The sequence below is a fragment of the Pongo abelii genome, chromosome 20 (assembly GCF_028885655.2).
Source record: "Pongo abelii isolate AG06213 chromosome 20, NHGRI_mPonAbe1-v2.0_pri, whole genome shotgun sequence".
Lineage (NCBI taxonomy): Eukaryota > Metazoa > Chordata > Mammalia > Primates > Hominidae > Pongo > Pongo abelii.
In genome coordinates, this window is record NC_072005.2 from 13,638,180 (window position 1) to 13,657,290 (window position 19,111).

A 19,111-nucleotide genomic window follows, 5' to 3' on the forward strand; every position below is an offset into this window, starting at 1 on the left:
TTAACTGCAGGCATCAAATCCATCTGCAGGTACCATCTACTCACCTCCAAAATATATCCTGAGGGCTAGACGTGGGGGCCTATGCCTATAATCTCAACACTTTGGGAGGCTAAGGCAGGAGCATCTTTTAAGCCCGGGAGTTCAACTGAACAACATAGCGAACAACATAGTGAGACCCTGTCTGCAAAAAAGAATTTTTTTAAATTAGCCAAGCGTGGTGGCATGCAATGGCAACGGTAATCCCAGCTACTCAGAAGGCTGAGGCAGGAGGATCACCTGAGCTCAGAAAGTTGAGACTGCAGTGAGCTGTGATCATGCCACTGCTCTCCAGCCCGGATGACAAAGTGAAACCCTGTCTCAAAAATAAAAATAAGCTAGGCATGGTGGCTCATGCCTGTAATCCCAGCACTTTGGGAGGCCAAGGCGGGAGGATCATTTGAGGTCAGGAGTTTGAGACCAGCCTGGACAACGTGATGAAACCCCATCTCTACTAAAAATACAAAAATTAGCCAGGTGTGATGGTGGGTACCATAATTTCAGCTATTCAGGAGGCTGAGGCAGGAGAATCACTTTCACCCGGGAGGCAGAGGTTGCAGTGAGCCAAGACTGCATCACTGAACTCCAGCCTGGGTGACAGAGTAAGACTCTGTCTCAAAAAAATAAAAAATAAAAATAAAAACAAGGCTGGTAGGGTGGCTCACGCCTGTAATCCCAGCACTCTGGGAGGCCAAGGCGGGCAGATCACCTGAGGTCAGGAGTTCGAAACCCGCCTGACCAACATGGAGAAACCCCATCTCTACTAAAAATACAAAATTAGCCGGGCGTGGTGACGCATGCCTATAATCCCAGCTACTTGGGAGGCTGAGGCAGGAGAATCGCTTGAACCCAGGAGGCAGAGGTTGCGGTGAGCCGAGATCACGCCATTGCACTCCAGCCTGGGCAACAAGAGCAAAACTCCATCTCAATAAATAAATAAACAAATAAATAAATAAATAAATAAATCCTGAATTCAACCACTTCCCATACTGCATGGCTGCCACCCTCAATCATTTGAAATGGGGCTGCCTTCTTCCCTACTCCCACTCCCAATCCATTTTGTCCTCTGCAGTCAGTGGGGTCTTTCTAAAATGTCAATCAGGCCAGGCACAGTGGCTCTCACCTATAATCCTAGCACTTTGGAAGGCCCAGGTGGGCAGATCACCTGAGGTCAGGGGTTCAAGACCAGCCTGGCCAACATGGCAGAACCCTGTCTCTACTAAAAACACAAAAATTAGCTGGGCTTGGTGACACCTGCCTGTAATCCCAGCAAGAGGCTGAGGCAGAATTGCTTGAACCCAGGAGGCAGAGGTTGCAGTGAGCTGAGATCACACCACTACACTCCAGCCTGAGCAACAGACTGAGACTCCATCTCAAAAAATAATAATAAAAAAAAATAAAAATAAAAAATGTCAATCAGCACATTTGCTTTTGCTGGAATAAAAGCCGCATCCTCCCAGGCTGCCTCATCCCTGTTACTTTGTCCCCTCCCCTTCTCCCTGTTTCCCTTTTAGCCCCAGAATCACTGGCCTCGTCCCTGTTTCTGGGCTGTGCCAAGCTCATTCCACCTTCGCACCTGCTGTTCCCTCTTCCTGGAATGCTTTTCCCCTAGTCTCGGACAGGCCAGCTTCCTGTCGTCATGCAAGGCTGTGATCAGATGCCGGCTTGCAGAACCATCCGCCCAAAGCACCACCCCCAGCAGGCACTCTCATCACGCTCGCCTGTAAGGTCTTCCTTATGGGGTTTGTTGCTCCCTGAGACCATTACGTACATGCGGGCTTCTATAACATCCACCTCCCTGATAGGATCTCAGCTGAATTTGAACAAGGATCTTGGCCTGTCTCATTTGCCATTGAGTCTCCAATACCTTCACTATTTCTTGCCTGAATGAATGAATAAATGAATGAATGAATATTCTTAGGAATGAGTCTACCTAGGAAAATGTCATTAAGCCCCTTCCAAATCACCACCAGGGGTCTGTGACTTTTCAATTTTATGTATTTATTTTTTAAATTTTATTATTATTATTATTATTATTATTATTATTATTTTGAGACAGAGTCTCACTCTGTCGCCCAGGCTTCAGTGCAGTGGCATGATCTCGGCTCACTGCAACCTCTGCCTCCTGGATTCAAGTGATTCTCCTACCTCCGCCTCCTGAGTAGCTGGGATTACAGACGCCCACCACCATGCCCAGCTAATTTTTGTATTTTTAGTACAGACGGGGTTTCACCATGTTGGCCAGATTGGTCTCGATCTCCTGACCTCAGGTGATCCTCAGCTTCCCAAAGTGCTGGGATTACAGGCGTGAGCCACCGTGCCCCGCTGTTTTATTATTATTTTTGAGATGGGGTCTCACTCTGTCACCCAGGCTGGAGTACAGAGGCATGATCCTACCTCACTGCAGCCTCGAACTCCTGGGCTCAATCGATCATCCCACCTCAGCCTCTCGAGTAGCTGGGACCACAGTTGCACACCACTATGCCCAGCTAATTATTTTATTTTATTTTTTGAGAGAGGGGGTCTTGCTATGTTGCCCAGGCTGATCTCTAATTCTTGGCCTCAAATGGTCCTCCCGCCTCAGCCTCCCAAAGTGCTGGGATTACAGGTGTGAGCCACTGTGCCCAGCCTGGGATGTTTTTCTAAATAGGGAAGGGATAAAGTATGCCAGGAAATAAGGCATATTCTGGAGCAAGGTCCAACCTCTTCACACAACAATGAACTGTGGGGTCCCAGGAAAATTGCCTAAGCCTCTGAGTCTCTGCTTTCTCCTCCACAACGTGGGGATCATGGCAAGTACTTCAGAAAGCCATTGTTGTGAAGGGTTATTAGGCTCCTCCATGAGAAGTCAATGCAATGAGCACAGCACTGGGCCACGGAAAGTGCTAGGTCCACACCTGGTCTAGTGTTAACCTGGGGCAGGTGGGCAGAGTGGGGCATCTGCAGGAAAGGGGGACAGCCGCTCCAGCTACATCACCAAGGACGCTTTGCAGAGCACTCGTGAGCGGTTCCAACGGAGCCCCAGCTGTCCTGTGTGTACACACAAGAAACAAACACATTTCCAGCCAGCGGTCGCTCCCTCCCCAGCTGGGTGCCTGTGCCTGGCACCTGCGGGGGCCCCATGACCAAATGTGCTGTCCTCTCTCTCTCTCTCTCTCTGTTTGCCCAACCTCAGCACGGAGGAAGTGGCAAAGTACATGGGCTTGGCTTCACTGAGAATCAGCAGGGTTCCACCAACAGACAGCACCAAAGAAAAGACAATGGAAAGAGTAAATAGAAGAAAATAAACAACATGAAGCCTGAGGCCACAGAAAGCCTCATTGTTAATGGAATAACAATACTAGCACCTGTCTGATACGCCAGGTATCGGTGGTACCCACCACTTTCCCACACCTGAAACGGGAGCTGACCCCTCCACCACCAAGCCTGGACTGGCCTGAATTGCCATGGCAACCGGATGGCACCTGGAGATGCTCCTGATTCACACAGCCTGGTCCAGGAGCTCTAGGGGAAGAGACAGAGAGGGAGGGACCACAGGGAAGTCTGGAGGTGCTTTCTGTGACCCTCCCATATGGACAGAAACATTTACATGGCTGTGACAGACACCAGGCTTCACCACCCACAAATGAAAGAAGTGGTCACAACTGGTAAAAATGAGTAAAGATACACCACATATATATATATTTTTTGAGACGGAGTCTCACTCTGTCGCCCAGGCTGGAGTGCAGTGGCTCACTGCCACCTCTGCCCATCCAGGTTTAAGCAATTCTCTGCCTCAGCCTCCGGAGTAGCTGGGATTACAGGTGCGTGCCACCACACCCGGCTAATTTTTTTGTATTTTTAGTAGAGACGGGGTTTCACCATCTTGGCCAGGCTGGTCTTGAACTCCTGACTTCGTGATCCACCCACCTCAGCCTCCCAAAGTGCTGGGATTACAGGCGTGAGCCACCGCGCCCGGCCCCTTAATTTTTTAAAAGCAGAGGAAAAATATTCTCTGAAACTTTGCAGGTTCATCATACACATTGGAAAAGTATGTGATGCTGGAGCCAGGCATCATGGTGTGTGCCTGTAGTCCTACCTACTCAGGAGGCTGAGACCAGAGGACCACTTGAGCCCGGGAGGTCAAGGCTGCAGTGAGCTATGATTGCACCACTGCACTTTTGCTGGGGTGACAGAGTGAGACCCTGACTCTTAGAAAAAAGAAAAAAGGGAAGGGGAAAGATGCTCCTTGGAAGGAGATGGGAGCTCAGGAAGCCCCAATATGTCCTTTGTCTAAAGAATTCAACATAGCGCCAGGGAGGGGCTGGACTGTAATCTTACAAGCTCTCCTTTTATTCTCCGGTGTGGGAAAATGTCTTTTTCCACTCATCTTGGAGGAAAATTTAAAAACTAAAAATGAGAGGCCAAGGTGGGAGAATCACTTGAGCTGGGGAAGTTGAGGCTGCAGTGAGCTGTGATATCACCACTGCACTCCAGCCTGGGTGACAGAGCAAGGCCCTGTCTCTTAAATAAAGTACAAGAGATAGACTCGAACCACTGTTGCTGGCTGTGAGATGAAGGAGGCCACCAGCCAGGGAATGCAGGCCACCCCTGGAAGCTGAGAACGACCCCCTGCTGACAGCAAGCAAGGAAACAGGACTCCAGTCCTACACAGCATGAAACTGGATTCTGCCAACGACTTAAATGAATAAGAAAACAGATTCTTCCCTAGAGCCTCTGGAAGGAAGCACAGCCAAGCAACACTTTGATTTCAGCCCAGCCAGGCCTGTTGGATTTCTGACCTATAGAAACTGTGAGATAATAAGTGAGTGGTTTGTTTTGTTTTGTTTTGTTTTGTTGTTTTGTTTTGCTTGAGATGGAGTCTCACTCTGTCATCCAGGCTGGAGTACAGTGGTGTGATCTCAGCTCACTACAACCTCCACCTCCTGGGTTCAAGCAATTCTCATGCCTTAGCCTCCAGAATAGCTGGAAGTACAGGCACCTGCCACCATGCCCAGTTAATTTTTGTATTTTTAGCAGACACGGGGTTTCACCACGCTGGCCAGGCCAGTCTTGAACTCCTGATGTCAGGTGATCTGCCCATCTTGGCCTCCCAAAGTGCTGGGATTACAGGTGTGAGCCACCGCCCCCAGCCCACTGAGTGTGGTTAAGGCATTTATTTTGTGGTAATTTGGTATGGCAGCAATAGAAAAATTAATAGGCAGTTACATACATGTAGAATAATTTTTTATAAACATGGAATTTGTGAGATTATATATGTGTACATACATACATATATATTAAAAGTCTACAACTTTTTTATACTTAGTAATATATCTTAGATAACATTCCACATCAGTTCCTATAGGAATGTTTCTTACAAATATTCCACATCAGTTCCTGTAGTTTATTTTTATGTTGTTGTTTTTTGAGACGGGGTCTTGCTACGTCACCCAGGCTGGGGTACAGTGGCACAATCATAGCTCACTGCAGCCTCAACCTCCTAGGCTCAAGCAATCCTCCTGCCTCAGCCTCCCAAGTAGCTGAGATTACAGGCCCACACCACCATACCCAGATTCCCATAGTATTTTTCAATGACTCCATCAAATTTATCTGGTCTGGACCTCTGGGTCTTTCTGATTTCTTGCTATTCCCCAGAATGTTGCAGCCAACCTCCTGCATTGTAGATCTTCAGGTTCTGCTACAAATATCTCTGCAGAATAAATCCCCAGAGGTGGAATTGCTCTGTCAAAGAGTGTAAGGCTGGGCGAGGTGGCTCATACCTGTAATCCCAGCACTTCAGGGAGTTTGCCTTCGAGTGGAATATACACAGGTGTGGAGTCCTGGTTGAGAGCACAGAAGTGTTCCTTTAAAAGCAGCTTCAACACTTTGGGAGGCCGAGGCAGGCAGATCACTTGGGACCAGGATTTCAAGACCAGCCTGGCCAGCATGGTGAAACTCTGTCTCTACTAAAAATACAAAATACAAAAATTAGCCAGGTGTGGTGGCGGGCACCTATAATCCCAGCTACTCGAGAGGCCAAAGCATGAGAATCGCTTGAGCCTGGGAGGCAGAGATTACAGTGAGCCAAGATTGCGCCCCTGCATTGCAGCCTGGGCAACAGAACAAGACTGTCTAAAAAAAATTTTTTTAATAAATAAAATTTTAAAAAGCAGCTTAATAAAACACCTATGTTTGAAATCACATCTCCTCCCCTCCTCTCTCTCGTTCTGTCTCTCTCTCTCTCTCTGGCCTTGATCCTCTTTCTTTTACTTGTCATTCGATCCTGCCTTTTTCTGTGTGCTAAGAGCTCCATCAATAAAACATCTTAATCCAGCCCTGGACAAAACTGGGGTTGCTAAGACCCAGGGAAATGGTCTTGCCTCCCAAGTTCTAGGCTGGAGAGTGTGAAATTCAGCAGACCGTGGATTCTAACAGCTCCTAAGGAGACGCCGGGATGAAGATCATCTAAATGTCATTTGTAATCGACCTTCAGATGCATTTGTCACCTTCCGGATGATGTTTTATTTGGCTGATAGTAAAAGTGATTTCCAGGCCCTGAACAAACACTCTCCATGGTAGGGAGCCAGGTGTGGAGCAACTGCTAAGGATCTTCCTAGAATTGAAAACTCAGAACCAGGAAACAACCCAAATGTGCGTCGATGGCAGGATGGATAAACAAAAAGATGTGGCGCGGTGGCTCACGCCTGCAATCCCAGCACGTTGGGAGACCGAGGTGGGTGGATCAACTGAGGTCAGGAGTTCGAGACCAGCCTGGCCAACATGGTGAAACCCCATCTCTACTAAAAATACAAAAATTAGCTGGGCATGGTAATGCATGCCTATAACCCCAACTATTCGGGAGGCTGAGGCTGGAGAATGACTTGAACTCGGGAGGCGGAGGTTGCAGTGAGCCGAGATCGCACCATTGCTCTCCAGCCTGGGGGACAAGAGCGAGACTTCATCTCAAAAAAAAAAAAAAAAAAAAAAGATGTGGGTGGTGCACAGGCACAATGAGAAGTAATTCAGGCTTAGAGAGGGAGGAAATTCTGGCCGGTCGTGGTGGCTCATGCCTGTAATCCCAGCATGTTGGGAGACCAAGGCGGATGGATCACTTGAGGTCAGGAGTTCGAGACCAGCCTGGCCAACGTGGTGAAACCCCGTCTCTACTAAAAATACAAAAATTAGTCAGGCGTGGTGGCGCATAGCCTGTAATCTCAGCTACTCAGGAGGCTGAGCCAGGAGAATTGCTTGAACCTGGCAGGCGGAGGTTGCAGTGAGCCGAGATCACGCCATTGCACGCCAGCCTGGGTGACGGAGTGAGACTTTGTCTCAAAAAGAAAAAAATTAATAAGTGAATACAGGTATCAATAAGTGGATATAGGCACCAATAAGTGAATATAAATACTAGTAAGTAGATACAGGCATCAATAAGTGGATATAGGCATCAATAAGTGGGTATAAGCACCAATAAGTGAATAGAGGCATGAATCAATAGATGTAGGCATGGCCAGGCACGGTAGCTTATACCTGTAATCTCAGCACTTTAGGAGGCCGAGGCAGGTGGATTGCCTGAGCTCAGGAGTTTGAGACCAGCTCAGGCAATATGGTGGAACCCCATCTCTAATAAAATGCAAACAAGAAAAGTTAGCCAAGCGTGGTGGCACACACCTGTAGTCCCAGCTACTTGGGAGGCTGGAGCAGGAGAATCACTTGAACCCAGGAGGTGGAGGTTGCAGTGAGCAGGGATCAAACCACTGCACTCCAGCCTAGGTGACACAGCGAGACTGTGTCTCAAAAAAAAAAAGATGTAGACCCCAGTAAGTAGATATAGACACAAATAAGTGGATATAGGCACCAATAAATGGACATAGGCACCAATAAGTAGATATAAACACCAATAAGTAGGCATAAGCATCAATAAGTAGCTACAGACACCAATAAGAGGATATAAATATCAATAAATGGATATAGGCACCAACACATGGATACAGGAACCAATAAGTAGACATAGGTACCAATAAGTAGATATAGGCCTCAATAAATAGACATAGGCACCAGTAACTAGATATAGGCATGAATAAGTGGATACAGGCCTCGATAAGTAGGCATAAGCATCAATAAGTAGCTGCAGGCACCTATAAGTAGATATAGGCATCAATAAGTGGATATAGGCATCAATAAGTAGATATAGGCATCAATAAGTGGATATAGGCATCAATAAGTAGATATAGGCATCAATAAGTAGATATAGGTATCAGTAAGTCAATATAGGCATCAATAAGTAGATATAGGCATCAATAAGTAGATATAGGCACCAATAAGTAGACGTAGGCACCAATAAGTAGATATAGCCCTCAATAAATAGACATAGGCACCAGTAACTAGATATAGGCAGGAATAAGTGGATATAGGGCTCAATAAGTACGCATAAGCATCAATAAGTAGCCGCAGGCACCAATAAGTAGATATAGGCATCAATAAGTAGATGTAGGCATCAATAAGTAGATGCAGGCATCAGGAACTGAATATAGGCACCAATAGGTGGGTATAGGTATTAATAAGTAGCTACAGGCCCAATAAGAGGATATAGACATCAATAAATGGATATAGGCACCAATAAGTGGATATAGGCATCAACAGGTAGATATAGGCATCAATAAATGGATATAGGCACCAACAAGTAGAGATAGCATCAATAGTTAGATATGGGCATATACAAGGGTGTTTATGCTCCTTCTGGCCACAACCCGATGCTTCCCCATCTCGGGCAGGGTGGACCCCCTCCCGCCCCGTCTTTGCATAGACAAGCAACCAGCAAGATGAAAGAAAAAGTAAAGCTGAAGCCAAGAAGAGCTCTCATCACTTGGGGCAAAACTCCAGAACTGCCCCACATACATGAGAACAAAGCTAAATAAAACGCCAGGCCAGATGGCCAAGGTTGAACGCAAGCTGAGACCAGCAAGCCAGCATAGCCCCGAGTGTGGCTGGAAGTGTTCATCCCCTGGTGAGAATAAACCATGTCACAGCTGGTCTCGTGTTCCATCCACTTTCTTCTTCACCAGCTGGACGGTGTGATCATGGTGCGGTGAGATAAACACGCACCCTCCCACTGAGATGAACAGATCGCCTGGGATTGCTGGATGATTGGGCAGCCCCAGGACACTGAGTGAGGCTGTAGGACGGGGGAAGGAGGGGAGGAGACCCCCAGGGGTGCAGGCTGTTGGGCTGAATCTCAGGCTGAATTCTTCCTCCCAACTTCACTTCGTGGCTGTTATCCTCCCCATCACTCATGCATCCATTCATCATTCTTTCATTCATCCAGCAATATTTATTGAGCACCTACTGTATTCCAGGCACTGTTCTCAACACTGAGGACTAAGACATGAATAACACAGACAAAAGTCCCTCCTGGAGCTGGCATTCTAATGAAGGAGATGGACAAGAAACAGGAAAAACTCTTGAAATAGAATGTCAGATAGAGAAAAGAAAACGGTAGAGGAGGAGGGGGAAGGGGAAGCTGACTGTCATTTAGGTAAAGTGGCCAGAATGGCCTCACTGAGAAAGAAACATTTGAGTAAAGACCTGAAGGGAGATGAGGATGAGGGAGGATGAATGAGGTATCTGTGGGAAGAGCATTCCAAGGCAGAGGAAAAGGCCCCTGCAAAGGCGCTATGGCTGGCCGCATGGCTGATGTGTCCAAGGAACGGCACAGAGGCCAGTATGGCTGGAGCAGAGTGAGTGAGGGGGCCAGGAGGTGAGGGCAGGGAGATAAGGGGGACAGACGGTACAGGGTCTTGTGGGCCATAGGGAGAACTCTGGCTTTTGCTCTACATGAGGTGGGAGCTATGAAAGGGTCTAAGGAGATGAGGGATGTGGCCTGACTCAGGTATTCATGGGAGCCCTCTGGAGGTCACATTTGCAAGAAACCCCAAATGCAGTAGAATCGATCACCCCAGACATTGTGGGGTTCCTTCCTTCCTTCTTTCCTTCACTTCCACATTCTACTCATCATCAGAGCTGGTGACTCCCCCTTGTCCTTTCCCTCCCACTTGCCGTAGGCCACACTCATCCCTCCCTGAATCTCATCTCCTCCAAGTCATCATAAACAATCAGCTCATCCATTAGCCAGTCCCCTAAAGACTCCCCACAGCCAGGTGAATAAAGTGTGAGTCCTGGCCAGATACGGTGGCTCATGCCTATAATCCCAGCACTTTGGGAGGCCAAGGCGGGTGGATCATTTGAGGTCAAGAGTTCAAGACCAGCCTGACCAACATGGTGAAACCCCATCTCTACTAAAAATACAAAATTAGCTGGGCGTGGTGGCAGACACCTGTAATCCCAGCTACTTGGGAGGCTGAGGCAGGAGAATCACTTGAACCTGGGAGGCAGAGGTTGCAGTGAGCTGAGATTGCACCACTGCACTCCAGCCTGGGCAACAAGAGCGAAACTCCATCTCAAAAAACAAAAACAAACAAACAAAAAAAGCCAACAACAACAACAAAAAAGCAATCAGTTCATCCATTAGCCAATCCCGTAGAGACTCTCTCCACAACCAGCTGAATAAAATGTGAGTCCTTTCACCAGCCCCGTATATGTGCCACGATGTGGCCCCAGAATTCCTTCCATCCTCACTTCTCACTACATGAAGCTGATGCTCTGAGACAATCCTGACCACACCCCTGACTTTCACCACCCTGAATACCCTTCCCTCTCCTCATCCCCAAGGTCCAGCTCAAAATACATTTCTGCTTCACAAGCCTCTTCTAGAAAATCCTACCAGTGCCCACACCTCCTGTCTGCCCATGGCTCCCTGCCCCTAGCACCTGCCGCTCCCGACCTGGGGCTCCTCTGGCCGCAGGAGTGAGGCCCATCTGCAAGGGACAGGTCACAGGTGCTACTCCTGGAATATTCCTCAACCAATGGCTGCTTCCAGGAGTTGGTAGAGAAATATCCCCATCTTTGCAACCAGCCTGCTTGGGCTTGGATTCAGGATCAGCTGCCTCCTGCTATGTGACCTTGGGTAAATCACTCCTCCTCTCTGGGCCAGTTTTCTCATCTGTAAAATGGGGATAATAAAAACACATCCTTCACGGTGTCATTGTGAGGATGAAATAACTTAATTCTATGCAGCATGCCCAGGGCAGTGTTCCACACATGGTAAGCCCCAATATGAGTGTTTGCTACTGTTATTACTGTGTTTACGATGATAGTTTCATTCTCTGTTGAATCCTCAAAGCCTAGCACAGTGTCTGGCCAACAGGAAGAAGAGATTACTCACCTCTGTAATCCCAGCAATTTGGGAGGCTGAAGCCAGAGGATTGCTTGAGGCCAGGAGTTTAAGACCAGCCTGGGCGACATAGGGAGACCCCCCATCTCAACAACAACAACAAAATAATAAATTAGCCAGGTGCAGTGGTGCACACCTGTAGTCCCAGCTACGAGGGAGACCGAAGTAGAAGGTTCACTTGAGCTCTGGAGGTTGAGGCTGCAGTGAGCTATGATCAAGCCATTGCATTCCAGCCTGGGTGACAGAGCCAGACAAAGAAAGAGAGAGACAGAGAGAGAGAAGGAAGGAGGGAAGAAGAAAGAAAGATGGAAGAAAGAGAGAGAGAGGAAGGAAGGAGGGAAGGATGAAAGAAACAAATAGGAAGGAAGGAAGGAAAGAAGGAAGGAAGGAAAGGAGGGAGGGAGGGAGGAAGGAGAAGGGAGGGAGGGAAGGAAGGGAAGGAGGGACGGAAAGAAGGAAGGAAGGAAAGAAGGAAAGGAAGGAAGGAAGGAAGAAGGTGGATCAATTATTCCTCTTGTCCAAGCAAGGCAAAACCAGTGGCATCAGGTCAATACTGAAACTGAACCAAATACCTGGACACTTAGCACCATGTGTCATCCCCTGTCCATCTTCTCTCTCTCTCTCTCTCTCTCTCTCTCTCTTTCTCTCTCTGTCTCTCTCACAAACTTGCTTGACTTTATCAGCATTGGAGAGCTAAAAGGAAACAGTACAGAGTACCAGGAAAAAAATAAAACTTCTCCCACAGGGACTGTATTTCTCTAATGTTTCTCCCACAAACTAAACCATGCATCTGTTCTCTTAAGTCATTCTTGGGCAGGAGTGGGTGGGTAATGCTGCTTTTATTCTATCTCCTTGAATTTTTTTCCTGATTAGGTATTCTTGACTCCTCAATATTGAGCAACTGGTAGGTGTTTCACCATCTCCCTCATTTATCCCGCCTCTTTGGCCAGACAGTGTCTGTGTGTCATCAACATATTAACATGTTAAAGCAATAATTCATTATGGAGGTCATTTTCTGGTTTTTTTTTTTTTAGATACAGAGTCTTGCTCTGTTGCCCAGGCTGGGGTGCAGTGACACGATCAGAACTCCCTGCAACCTCTAACTCCTGGGCTCAAGCGATCCTCCCACCTCAGCCTCCCGAGAGCTGGGACCACAGGCATTGGCCACCGTGCCTGGCTAATTTTAAAATTTTTTATAGAAACGAGATCTTGTTCTGTTGCCCAGGCTGGTTTTAAACTCCCGAACTCAAGCAATCCTCCCACCTTGGCCTCCCAAAGCTCTGGGATTCCAGGCGTGAGCCACTGCACTCAGCCCGCAGTGGTCATTTTGAATTCTGATGTGCTTTGTTTGTTCAACAAATATTTATTAACTACCAACTGTGTACCACTGTGATCCGATTATCATTCACCTTGGGATCTTAAGACTCTAGAGAAATCACCTAAAAACTGCCTTCCGGCCAGGCACTATAACTCACGCTGGGATTATAGTCCCAGGACTTTGGGAGGCCAAGGCAGGCAGATCACCTGAGGTCAGGAGTTCGAGACCAGCATGGCCAACATGATGAAACCCTGTCTCTACCAAAAATATAAAAAATTAGCTGGGTGTGGTGGCACACATCTGTAAACCCAGATACTCAGGAGGCTGAGGCAGGAGAATCACTTGAGCTCAGGAGGCGGAGGTTGACACGAGCCCAGATCGCGCCACTGTACTCCAGCCTGGGCAACAGAGCGAGACTCTGTCTCAAAAACAAAACAAAACCTGCCTCCCCTTGGGGGGTCAAAAGAAAATGTAGTAATGGTTTTGCTGGAAAGAAAAATAACTGTACACCAAAAGTTGTAGTCCCTTTGGGGAAAAAAAGTGAGTAGCCCTTGAGTTGAGTCCTGAAAAAAGATGTTTGAAGATGGTGTCTGCCTACCATCTTCAAGATTTTGGTGTTGGTAGCTAAGAATTAATGTATGAGTTAGTAGGGTCCATACTAACTAGTAGGGTTCTGTTACTCATGTCTGACCAGGACGATTTCATGGAGGGTAAGACAAGTGGTAGAGGAAGAAGAAAGAAATGTGAACTAAAAAAGAAATCAAGAGACCGGCCATGGTGGCTCACGCCGGTAATCCCAGTACTTTGGGAGGCTGAGGTGGGTGGATCACCTCAGGTCAGGAGTTTGAGACCTGCCTGGCCAACATGGTGAATCCCCATCTCTACTAAAAATACAAAAATTGGCCAGGTGTGGTGGCGTGTGCCTGTAGTCCCAGCTACTCAGGAGGCTGAGGCAGGAGAATCGCTCGAACCCAGGAAGCAGAGGTTGCAGTGAGCCGAGACTGCACCACTGCACTCCAGCCTGGGCAACAGAGCAAGACTCCATCACAAAAATAAAATAAAATAAAATAATGGAAATCAGAAGTGAAAGAAGCTAGACACACAGGCCACCTATTGTATAATTCATTTATATGAAACATGAAGAGCAGAAAAACGTCTATAGAGACAGAAAGTAGATTAGTGGTCACTGGAGGGCTGCAGAAGACGGAAACGTGGAGTGACTTTGAATGGGGACAGGGTTTCCCTTTGGGGTGATGAAAAATTTCTGGAACTAGATAGAGGTGGTGGTACAACATTGTGAACAAAGTACATTGCCATTTAATTGTTTGCTTTAAAATGGTTAAAATGAAGACCAGGCACAGTGGCTCGCTCCTATAATCCCAGCACTTTGGGAGGCTGAGGTGGGTAGATTGCTTGAGCCCAGGAGTTCAAGACCAGCCTGGGCAACATGGCGAAACCCCATCTCTACAAAAATATATAAAAAATTAGCTGAGTGTGGTGGCACACGCCTGTGGTACCAGCTACTCGGGAGGCTGATGTGGGAGGATCACCTGAGCCCTGGAGGTTCAGGCTGTAGTGAGCCGAGATCAGGCCACTGCACTCTAGCCTGGGCGTTGAGTGAGACCCTGTCTCAATCAATCAGTCAATCAATCAAATGGTTAAAATGGTATGCTTTATGTGTTTTTTACCATAATTTAAAAAGAAATTGGCTGGGTGCGTTAGCTCACACCTGTAATCCCAGCACTTTGGGAGGCCGAGGTGGGTGAATCACCTGAGGTCAGGAGTTCGAGACCAGCCTGGCCAACATGGTGAAACCCCATCTCTGCTAAAAATACAAAAATTAGCCAGGCATGGTGGCGGGTGCCTGTAATCCCAGCTACTTGGAAAGTTGAGGCAGAAGAATGGCTTGAACCTAGGAGACAGAGGTTGCAGTGAGTCAAGATTGCACCACTGCACTCCAGCCTAGGTGACAGAATAAGACTCTGTCTCAAAAATAAATAAATAAAAAATAAAAAGAAATCAAACACATGCTCTGGAGAGTAATTTGAAAGTAGCCATCATTTAGTGAGCACGTACTAGGTGCCTGCCACTGGGTATCACCTGTGGCTGGGCTTCTCAGCAATGTTAAGACACAGACGCCATCGTCATCCTTGCTGTCAGCAGGGGGCACTGAGGCACAGAGGGCTGAGTGGCTCCCCTGGGTCACACGCCAATGAGTGTGCGGCCTCCAGGGCTTCTCAGATGCTGACTGGCTCATGACTCACCCAGCCTCAAGTTCAAATGCAGATTCTAACTCAGCAGGGCTGAGTGGAGCCTGGGACTGGCCAAGACCTGCACTTTGAGGGGAGGATCTCTTCCCCAGAGGCTAAGTCAGTCCTCCCTTGTCCACCGGACAAATTTGACCTATAAGGGGGTTGGAAAATGCTTACCCAGAGCTCTCGTCTGTCTGTCACTGTGGAGACAGCTAGGGTTGAAAGATCCTGGAATAGAAGCTCCCTCATTTGCCCTGGGCCCAGAGGGCCCTCTGGTCCTATACACTAACATTTTAAATAATAATAATAATAAATGATACCCTCTGCCAGAGCTTTTGATGTCCACGAGTTTTACAGGTCATTTGCTGTGTAATTTCACTCAGTGTCAAATCCACCCTCTCCCTCCTGACCCCTGTAATCTTTTGTTTTCTTTTGGGGGATGCTGCATGGAATTGAACCCATCTTATGTGGAGGGAAAGTGGCATTTGCACAGAGTGACTTTTTTTGAGACCGAGTCTCGCTCTGTCGCCCAGGCTGGAGTGCGACGGCATGATCTCGGCTCACTGCCACCTCTGCCTCCCAGGTTCAAGCAATTCTCTTGCCTCAGTCTCCTGAGTAGCTGGGACTACATGCGCCTGCCACCACGCCCGACAAATTTTGTATTTTTAGTAGCAATGGGGTTTCACCATGTTAGCCAGGATGGTCTCGATCTCCTGACCTCAGGTGATCCGCCCACCTCGGCCTCCCAAAGTGCTGGGATTACAGGCATGAGTCACCGCACCCGGCCACCGAGTGACATCTTGATATATCTCCTGAGATCTCTGTGTCTTGGAGGAAAACGGAGTATCCACACAGGGATAAACTCAGCCTCTCAGACTTCTCTAGTTGGGGAGCCTTCCTGCAGCCTGGTATTGGGGTGTTGAGGATGGACTAGGGGTCACATGAGTAGGGAGAGGTCCGTGTCAGCTGTAGGCACCTGAGATCTCTGCAAGCAACCGAAGGCTATCCCTGAAAGAGCAGGTGCAAGACATGGCAGGGCTGCCCTAGAGTCGCTCTCTGAACAGGACAGGAGCCCTGAGCCGGGGATACCTAGAGAATATTCTTCCGTAGCACCTAGGTCTTTGAAGAGAAGGAGGAGAGAGAGAAGCTTCCCTCTTGTTGGTTCAGCCTCTGGGAAGGTGCTCTGACCTCCTGTTGACATTCTAAATTGGCTCCTTCTCCTGGGTCAGTCTCTCAGAAGCCTCTGAGGAAGGAGCCTGGAGCAGATCAACGTGATCCCCATGCCCCGTTGTCCCCAGCAGCATCTGTTGTATGAAGCTGTTAGCTTCAAAGAAAGGAGAGGGGAGAAGAGGAATTCTGCTGCCAGTTTTTCCCACTTATTGAGAAACAAAAGCCACCCAGAGAGACAATTCGGTCCAAAATTAAAGAAAAAGGGGGGAGGGGCAAGGGGGAGATGGCTTAGAGGGGGGTGTCCAGCTCTTTCTCTGCTTGTCGTTCAAGTGGGGCAAGGGAGGGAACAATATTAAATATGAAAAGAAAGAAGTGGTTTCCTAAGACGATGTAATTATTCTCAACAGCCTAAACTCCATCTGCCATTTATCTCTCTTTTCCCAACACATTCACGCTGCGTTGATCACAGCAAACAAGGCCCAGGCACGCGGGCGTCGGGAACTTTTGTTCGGGGTCCCCAAAGCCATGGGCAATTGGGGGATGGGGAGCGGTGAGGGGATATTGCATAATTTTAAATGTTGTCACTTGTTCAAAACAACACGAGACTTAAAATGTGGACTTGAATGAAGGGGGGGTGGGGAAGATATAAAAAAGTAGAATTTGACTTAGGTCAGAAATTCTCATTCTTGGGAAAATGTCACATGTTCAGGGCAGATGGCAAAGACATTGGTTGCTGGGAGGGGGGTTGCCAAGGGCAATTGAATGAAAATGGATTTTTAAGAAAGAAACAGGAATACGCTGGAAATGAAGAGTCTGCCCCCCTTCTTCCCAGCAAGAGAACTGTTCAGAAAAGGGAAGAGGTTCTTAAGGCAAAAGCAAGTGAAATCTGGAAATAAGCTGCCCGCCCGCAAAGAAAAACTCTTCATAGAGGGAGCAGGGGAAGATCTTTGTATTGCTACCTTTGCAGATGGAGGTAATTTGCAGCAAGGAAAGAAAGATTAAACTCCCTGCAGGACTTTGCCTCCAGCATCCCCCGCTCTCAGAAGCCCCACTCACCTGTATCGCATCAGCGCTGGGGCTCAGGCGACGTGGCTAGTGGTCAGCACTGCGAGTCCTCCAGGGGTCCCGAGGGTCCCACCTCGTCAGCACCCAGGGGTGCGAGCTATCTGAAGTCCATGCATCCATGGCCCACCCAGTGGAAAGAAGAAGGGTGGCCCAGAGAGGAGGGAGAAAAGTGGGTGCCAAGAAGAGCAGTTTTCTGAGCAGAGGGCTCCCCACAAAAGCAGACACTGAACGGGGATGCTGTATCAGCTGCCAAGGGGAAAAAAAAAAAAAAAAGGAGGAGGAGGAGGTTTCCCTGATGCTGGGAGGAGGGAAAGGAGGACTGATCGTTCTCAGCTCCTGATCATCTTTAGCAAAGTGTTACACGGGGACCCAGCCTGGGGAGATCAATCCAGGCAGAAGCTGAGAATAAGCCAGCCCACTGCTCCTCAGGGGGAAAAATAATTCACGATTTCTTGCTCTCTTCTGTATGCCCCTTAACACCGCACCGTGACCTCCCAGCACAGGGCAGAACTGTTGTCTCAAAAAGGAGACTTTTCTTTTCCCCGTTCGGGCTTCCCTTAAAGAGCAGAGGAACGGTGGTAAGAAGAGAATTCTCTCTCTTCCACTGGTTCCTGTCGGGGGTCCGGGGAGGGGGCGTGTAGAACAGGCATCAGGCAGCAGGGATATGGAATCGTGTTATAATTTAACCATCTCCACTCCACCACATTGCAACCTAAATTATTTATACTCTTAGAAAAATGATAATTAGAGGACAGCTGCTAGCCTCCTCTCTGAGTCTGTCGTGTTCATTCTGGAAACAGCTTCCCCATACCCTTATCTCCTCCCTTAGGCAGAGGGTTTGTATTATTAAAAAAGAAAGGCAGGAAAAGGAAAGTTGAGTCCTTTCATGCAAAACAGCAAATCGATTGCAACTTGGTAAGTTTGCAATCTGTGCAGAGTTATGCTCCCAAAACTAGGGTGATCCCATGTCTCTTTTCAAAGGGGCCTCCTGTTAAAGATGGGGGTTGTGTTTTTCCTATAAGAAGCATCAAGGGGCTGGTGCGGTGGCTCACGCCTGTAATCCCAGCACTTTGGGAGGCCAAGGCGGGTGGATCACCTGAGGTCAGGAGTTTGAGACCAGCCTGGCCAACATGGCAAAATCCTGTCTCTACTAAAAATACAAAAATTAGCCAGGTGCCTGTAATCCCAGCTACTCAGGAGGCTGAGGCAGGAGAATCGCTTGAACCCGGGAGGCGGAGGTTGCAGTGAGCTGAGATTGTGCCATTGCACTCCAGCCTGGGCAACAAGAGAGAAACTCTGTCTCATTTAAATAAAAATAAAAATAAAAATAAAGAAGCAGCATCAAGGGCACAGAGAGTCTCCGTATTTTTCCCAAGGCTGAGCCACAATGGGGAGAATCTACCTCATTAAGAACAAAGCAGCATTTAGACAGGTGGGGAAAATCAAACCTGGCTGGGTGTTAGGGGATTTTAAAGAATTCATGTGAGTTTTATAAGGACTGTTGGTGGTATTTGGTTATGGTGTTCTTTAAAAGTGTTTGTGTGTTAGAGATGCATATGGAAGTATTTATGGATAAGGTAATATGATACTTGGATTTGCTTTTTTAAAAACTCCAGGAAACACCACTGGATAAATAAAATATGGTATAGCTATGTAATAGAATATTATTCAGCCGTGAAAAGGAATGAAGCACTGATCCGTGCTGCAACGTGGATGAACCTCAAAAACATGATGTTGAGTGAAAGAAGGCAGACACAAAAGACCACATGGTGTATGATTCCATTTACGCAAAATGTCCAGAACAGGCAGATCCATAGAGATGGAAAGCAGGTTAGTGATTGTCAGGGGCAGGGGGAGACGGAATGTGGAGTGATTGCTGTCAGGGATGGGGTTTCCTTTTGGGGTCATGAAAATGTTCTGGAACTAGATAAAGGTGGTGGTTTTCACAACATCGTGAATGTACTATGGAATTGCATTTTATTTTATTATTTATTTATTTAT

The 19,111-nt window shown here is 47.7% G+C and overlaps 1 protein-coding gene across 3 annotated transcripts in view; it reads right to left on the reverse strand.

Annotated features, from left to right (window-relative positions):
• CACNA1A (calcium voltage-gated channel subunit alpha1 A) overlaps positions 1-17,708 on the reverse strand; it is a 409,889-nt gene extending 392,181 nt beyond the window's left edge. For all 3 annotated transcript variants that reach the window (XM_054538644.2, XM_054538643.2, XM_054538645.2), the window contains exon 1: positions 17,102-17,708. The gene's annotated coding sequence lies outside the window, so the exon portion shown is untranslated. The remainder of the gene's footprint in view (positions 1-17,101) is intronic.
• Positions 17,709-19,111: the final 1,403 nt, after the last annotated feature.